Here is a 7,087-nt window from a genome sequence, read left to right as displayed (position 1 = left end):
CATGTGTATTTTCTTCTCAAATCTCCAACCGAGGGGTGTCATGCTGTCTTCCCTGAGCGATGATGTGATTCTTGCTGACTTGGGTGTTTGAAAGCTTGAACTTGAGGACCATTGCTCACTCTTCTCAATATGTCCCATATGCCACTGAATATGCTAGAGTTGACTCACCCAGTCGTCTATCAGTGTGATCGATTTCTGGACATGAAATGCTGGGTCATAACATATATGTGTGTGTGTGTGTGTGTGTGTGTATATATATATATATTTTTTTTTTTTTTTTTTGAGACAGGGTCTCACTCTGTCACCCAGGCTGCAGTGCAGTGGCAAGATCATGGCTCACTGCAGCCCCAACCTTCCAGGCTTAGGTGATCCTCCCACTTCATTCTCCCAAGTATCTGGGACTACAGGCATGTACCACCACGCACAGCTAGTTTTTGTATTTTCAGGAGAGACGGGGTCTTGCCATGTGGTCCAGGCTGATCTTGAACACTTGAGCTCAAGCAATCCACTCACCTTGGCCTTCCAAAGTGCTGGATTACAGGTGAGCCACTGCACCCAGCCGACGTCTACATATTTTAAACTGGCTAAATCGAATTTCTCTTTGAAGAGGTCGCGTGCTTCCTATCGCTGGGCATCTTTGCTGATCCTTTCTGAAAGCAAGTAAACTTAAGACCAGAAAAGTCCTGGGCAGGGGACAGGGGTGCTTGAAATATACACTATTCATGGTGTCTTTTCAGACAGCAAATCTCACTTTCAGCTCCATTAAATTTAACCAAGCCAGATGTAACCAGGTTCCTAGTGCAGACCCTAGCTATGTGATCCATGTACTTCTACCACCTACCCCAATGTCTTCGGGCCTGGCTGAACAGAAAGGCTGTTTAGGAACCCGCAGCTCTCCACAAACCTCCTTGAAAGTGACACACAGCTTTTAGTAAGCAATGTTCTAGCAATGGAAGAGACTGGTATAACAGAAAAACTTTAAGGCCAGGTGTGGTGGCTCATACCTGTAATCCCAGTGCTTTGGGAAGCTGAGGCAGGAGGATTGTTTGAGGCCAGGAGTTTGAGGGTGCAGTGAGCTATGATCAGGCCACTACATTCCAGCCTGTCAGACAGAGTGAGACCCTATCTAAAAAAAAAAAAAAGAAAGAAAGAAAAAGAAAAAATGAAATTTGAGAACAACATGTGTCTATCTCTAGATCAGTTACCAAGTGGATGGTGAGCCTGCCAACTGGGGTTGGCAGTTGGGCAGCAGTGAAAGCTTAACCACTGCTAGCTCAGATCCTGAGTCAGGTGTGCAGGCTGTTCAGCCAGCGATACCAGGGAGGTTGCACTACATTTGCACATAACTGACCCTCTGGTTGGATGCCAAGTCAGGCCCTGAGGTAGGTAGCCTCTGCTTACAAGGTTTTTTTTGTTATTGTTTTTTTAATTAATGACTTAAAAAAAATACTCAGTGTGCAATAGAAAAAAAGGCAAAGTGTTGCTCTGTCACTTCCATGGGGAAACAAGAGAAGCCCCAGTCTGGTTCATATTGGTCAGGATAACACACCCCAGTGCTTTCTGGCAAGAGGGCAGTTCCCCTTTGCTGCATGGTATTGATCAGGTTGATGTCAACCCATAACTTGACTCACAGCCACACCATGCACCACCTGCCTGTCGTGTGTCCACAGGAAGGAATGCAGGGCTTTTCAGATGTCAAAAACCAAGAATGGCTTGCTTTAAAAAAAGCAAAACAGTCTGTTCTTGCCTCTTCCCTGCTCACACTTAGCTTGGTGGCTCTAGATACAGAACTCTGGCAGAAAGGAGCCGAATAAGAATTCCATTACCTTGTTCTACCCCCATCCTTAACAAGGGCTCCATTATACTTCAGGGTTTTCAAATTCGGTCCAGAATTCCTTCACCAAATGCCAGCCATGGTCATTTCCTTGTGCAGGAGAAGCATAATAGAGGTAACGCGATCTGGGATCTGCACAGCCACAGTTCACAGGAAATTAGAACAGGGCGGTTTGTATTTTGGAGATTGGCCTTGTCAAAAGTGTGGCCTTTGGGGCTTCTTTTGCTTGGGTTTTTCTGTTCTTTCATTACTTTCCTGTAGTTCTTAGTGGGTTCTAGCTAAGCGGTTGAAAACAGACTTGTCAAAGGATATATCTGTCATTCATTTTTATTCACCAATTTTACATATGTTGGAATTTCATTTTCCCAGTGCAGGTTAAAGGTACAAGGGAAAAACAATGTTTTTGTGTGTTCCAGGAGAGAGTTTACAATTTATTGTCATGTGCCTTTGTTTATTTAGATTTTTTAGAAGGAGGTGGTAAGTTCTGTGAGCCACAGAACGATTAAAAAAATTTGTTTAACTTACGTGGTTTTTATCAGTTACATTGAGTTGGGTTATTTTATTTCTAATTCATTTTCTGCCAATTATGTTCTAATTCTTTGGGAAGTTTTTCATAATTTAAAAGGCTGGGCGTGGTGAGCCACACCTGTAATCCCAGCACTTTCAGAGGCCAAGGTGGGAGCGTCGCTTGAGCCCAGGAGTTTGAGACCGACCTGGGCAACATAGTGAGATCCCATCTCTACAAAAAAAAATTAAAATTAGTTGGGCATGGTGACACATGCCTGTAGTTCCAGCTACTCGGGAGACTGAGGTGGGAGGATTGCTTGAGTCCAGGAGGTTGAGGGTATAGTGAGCTATGTGACATCACTGCACTCCAGACTGGGCAAGAGAGTAAGACCCTGTTTCTAAAAAGAGTTCTGTCTCTAGCCTTTAAGGGATTTCTCTCAAAACAAATTGGTTAAATATAAATGTTCTAGTCTACAATTGAGAACTCTGATATACTCTGTGATCTTATAATGTTTAAAATTATAAATGTTTAAAAATGTTTTATTCACTTTCCACATTATCTTGGCTTTTTAAAATTAAAAATAGTCTAACAGGTACACGAGACTCCATCTCAAAAAAAAAAAAAAAAAAACAGTCTAACAGGTAATGCACACCCATGGTTTAACATTTTTAAAGAACAGAAAGGAATACAGTAGAAAGGTAGTCCCTCCTGGGTCTCCTGAAAGAAACCATTATCACCATTGTCTTGAGTTTCCTTTGAGTGATCTGTACACATCTAAGTATATAAACTTTTTTCTATTTTTATTATTTGTTTATTTTCCTGCCAGGAACACTGTGCTGACCATTTTTATTTTTTTAAAAAAACTTCAGAGTTTATTTTTGACCAGTGATACGTTTTTGGGCAGGAGTGCAAGCTCAGCCTGCTGCTAGCTCAGATCCTGAGTCAGCCCTGAAGGCTGTTCAGCCAGCGACACCAGGAAGGTTGCACTGTATTCACAGAAAACTGTCCTCCTGGTTGGATGCCATGCTTGGTTTAATGCCAGTTGGTTTACCTATTAAACCAACTTTCTACCACGAATAAAAATCTGTATAGTTAATTTACAGTTAAGCAGTTTTTGTAAAGCTTTCCAAAACAAAAAAAACCTTCCTACAGGAATGGCAGTGTTTGAAGGGGATGTGTTTGAAAAGAACCCTGATTTCACAAGCAAACAAAGGTGAACATTTTTCTAGATAATGTCTCATTAGTTTAGACACTCTAATAATACTTTTGAGTCTCAAATAACACACGAGTGAGTCTGGATCATTTAGTGTGTAAACCCCCAAGTTAAAGACTTGCAGAAATAAAAATGATGATCCCATTCCTCCGAGGCACTGAGGTCTGGAGTACTAGCTTATGATTTTATTAGCTCATGTTCTAAATTGTAATTTTTAATGCACTCAGTACAGAACGGAAGGGCACTGAGGGGCAAGATATTTTATATTTATATTTTGTGTTATATTCCTCTGTCCTTTAAACATCTTAAACCATGTGTATTCAAACTATTTTTAATTACAAAAGTCAAGATAATATGGAAAGTAGCAAAACTTTTTAAAATAGAGTTAGTACATTGTAAGATCACAGAGTATATCAAAACCATCAGTTGTAGACTAGAACATTCACATTTAACAAATTTGCTTATGGACAAATCCCTTAACTGCTAGAGACAGAACTTTTAAACTAAAGTGATTTACACAATTAGAATGGTATCCTGAAATCATTACTGAAAAAAATAGTGTAGCATATCCTTTAGAAAGTCACTGCAGATGTGGCTGGGGTGTGGTGGCTCACACCTGTAATCCCAACACTCTGGAGGCCGAGGCAGGTGGATCACCTGAGGTCGGGAGTTCCAGACCAGTCTGGCTAACATGGTGAAACGGTCTCCACTAAAAACACAAAAATTGGTGGGGAGTGTCAGTGGGTGTCTGTAATCCCAGCTACTCGGGAGGCTGAGGCAAGAGAATCCCTTGAACCTGGGGGGCTGAGGTTGTAGTGAGCCGAAATCGCGCCACTGCACTCCAGCCTGGGTGACAGAGCAAGACTCCATCTAAAAATAAAAGAATAAATTTAAAAAGTCATAAAAATAAGACTTGAAAGTCGAAATGACTTCTCAATCCATGGGTTGCAGAATGGAGGATGTGTTAGCAGGCATGAATACATTAATCTCTTTGTACATCTCTGTCAGAGCTCTTGGATGACCAGGTGTATTGTCAACAAGCAGTAATATTTTGAAAGGAATCTTTTTCTGAGCAAGAGGTCTCTACGGTGGGCTTAATGTATTCCATAAACCATGCTGTAGATAGATGTGCTCCAATCCAGGCTTTACTTTTCCATTTATAGAGCACAGAGTAGATTTGGCATAAATCTTCTTACGGGTTCTAGGATTTGGGGAATAATAAATGAGTATTGACTTCAACTTATAGTCACCAGTGGTCTTAGTCTCTAACAGGAGCGTCAGCCTGTCTTTTGAAAACAGGCATTGATTTATTTTTAGCTATCAAAGTCCTAGATGGCATCTTCTTCCAACAGAAGGCTGTTTTGTATACATTAAAAATCTGTTTAGTGGGCCAGGCACGGTGGTTCACACCTGTAATCCCAGCACTTTGGGAGGCTGAGGCAGGCGGAACACCTGAGGTCAGGAGTTTGAGACCGGCCTGGCCAACATGGTGAAACCCCATCTCTACTAAAAATACAAAAGATTAGCCGGGCGTGGTGGTGTGCACCTGTAGTCCCAGCCACTTGGGAGGCTGAGGCAGGAGAATCGCTTGAGCCTGGGAGGCAGGGGTTGCAGAGAGCTGAGATCGCACCACTCAGCACTCTAGCCTGGGTGACAGAGCAAGACTCAGTCTCAAAAAAAAAAAAAAAGTTTGCTGTAGCCACCGTGATCAATAACCTTAGATAGATCTTCTGAATAATTTGCTGTAGCTTCCATATTACACTTGCTGTTCACCTTGCACTTTTGTATTATGGAGACAGCATCTTCATCAAATCTCATGAACCAACCTCTGCTAGCTTCCAACTTTTCTTCTGCAGCTTCCTCACGCCTCTTAGCCTTCACAGAATTGAAGAAAGTTAGAGCCTTGTTTTCCACTCAAATCATTAAAACTTTCTCCATATGAGCAATAAGTCTGTTTCACTTTCTGATTATTTGTGTGTTCACTAGAGTAACTTTTAATTTCCTCCAAGAACTTTTCCTTTGCATTCACAACTTGGCTAACTGGTGCAAGAGGTGTGGCTTTCCGCCTATCTCAGCTTTCAACATGCTTTCCTGACCAAGCTTAATCACTTTCAGATTTTGATTTAAAGTGAGAGATGCAGGACTCTCTCAGTCGAACACCTAGAGGCCATTGTAGGGTTATTAATTGGACTAATTTCAATATTGTTGTGTCTCGGGCAATAGGGAGATTTGAGGAGGGGAGAGAAATGGGGGAATGGTTGATCGATGGAAAAGTCAGCACACACATTTATCGATTCAGTTTGCTACTTACATGGGCACAGTTCCTGGCACCCCAAAACAATTACAATAGTAACATCAAAGATCATTGATCACAGATCACCATAACAGATATAATAATAATGAAAAAGTTTGAAACATTGTGAAAATTACCAGTATGTGACAGCTACACAATGTGAGCACATGTCGCTGGGAAAATGGTGCCAACAGGCTTGCTTGATGCAGGGTTAAAAATCGCAGTATCTGCAAAGCCCAAAAAAAGGAGGTATTCCTATTCCCAAAATACAGAAAAACATGTTACAGTTTACCAAAAAAGACATCAAACGGTCAACAGCACATGAAAAGATACTCAATATTATTGGTCATCAGGGAAATGCAAATTAAAATCACAATGAGATTCTATTACACATCTATCTGTAGGAGATCGATAAGAGTGGTGGAACTACAGCGAAAGAAACAGGCTTTCGGAAAGCTCAGAAGGCTCTGCAAAGCTTCGGGGGAGATTAGCTGAAGGCAGCTGTTCTCTAACCCTGAGGCAGAGGGCAAGGAACAGGTACAAGGGAGTGTAGGGGAATTTATCTTAAACAGGCTTGTTTACTTATGTTGACCACCTTTGATCAGGCGCACAAACGTTCCTTGAAAGGGGAACAGTAAATGTTAATTACCCACAGACTGTGTTTGCTCCAGGCTTTCTGCATTATGCCTGCACTGAATAAAAGCAAGCAGCAAATAAAAAAAGCAGCAAATAAAAGAAGCAAAGCTTCCGGCTGCTGCACTTTGGCCCCTAGAGCCGCACAGCCCCCTAGCTGCTCTTACACTGCATACCTGTGTCTGAGTACTCCTTTCATCCATTGCTCAGCCTGGGTCTGTCCCACAGACCCTATCAGAGTGGCTAAAATGAAAAAGGTATTGGTGGGGAAGTTGGGTAAATGGAACTCTCGTGCATTACTAGTTAGTGCGGAAAATGGTACAACCGTGTTGGAAAATAGTTTGGCAGTTTCTTACAAAGCTAACGTATACTTAACACATAACCTAGAAATTCCATTCCTAGATACTTACCCAAGAGAAACAAAAACACAGCCACAGAAAGACTTATACCTGAACATTTATAGCAGCTTTATTCAGGACACCCCCAAACTGGAAATCCAACCCAAATGCCCACCAACAGGTGAATAAATTCTGGGGCATATTCATACAATACAATAAACCATGGATCCATGCAACATGAATTGCCAAATATTATGCCCAGTGAAAG

Source organism: Pongo pygmaeus, chromosome 8 (assembly GCF_028885625.2).
Source record: "Pongo pygmaeus isolate AG05252 chromosome 8, NHGRI_mPonPyg2-v2.0_pri, whole genome shotgun sequence".
Taxonomy (NCBI): domain Eukaryota; kingdom Metazoa; phylum Chordata; class Mammalia; order Primates; family Hominidae; genus Pongo; species Pongo pygmaeus.
Note: the sequence above shows the minus strand (reverse complement) of the source record.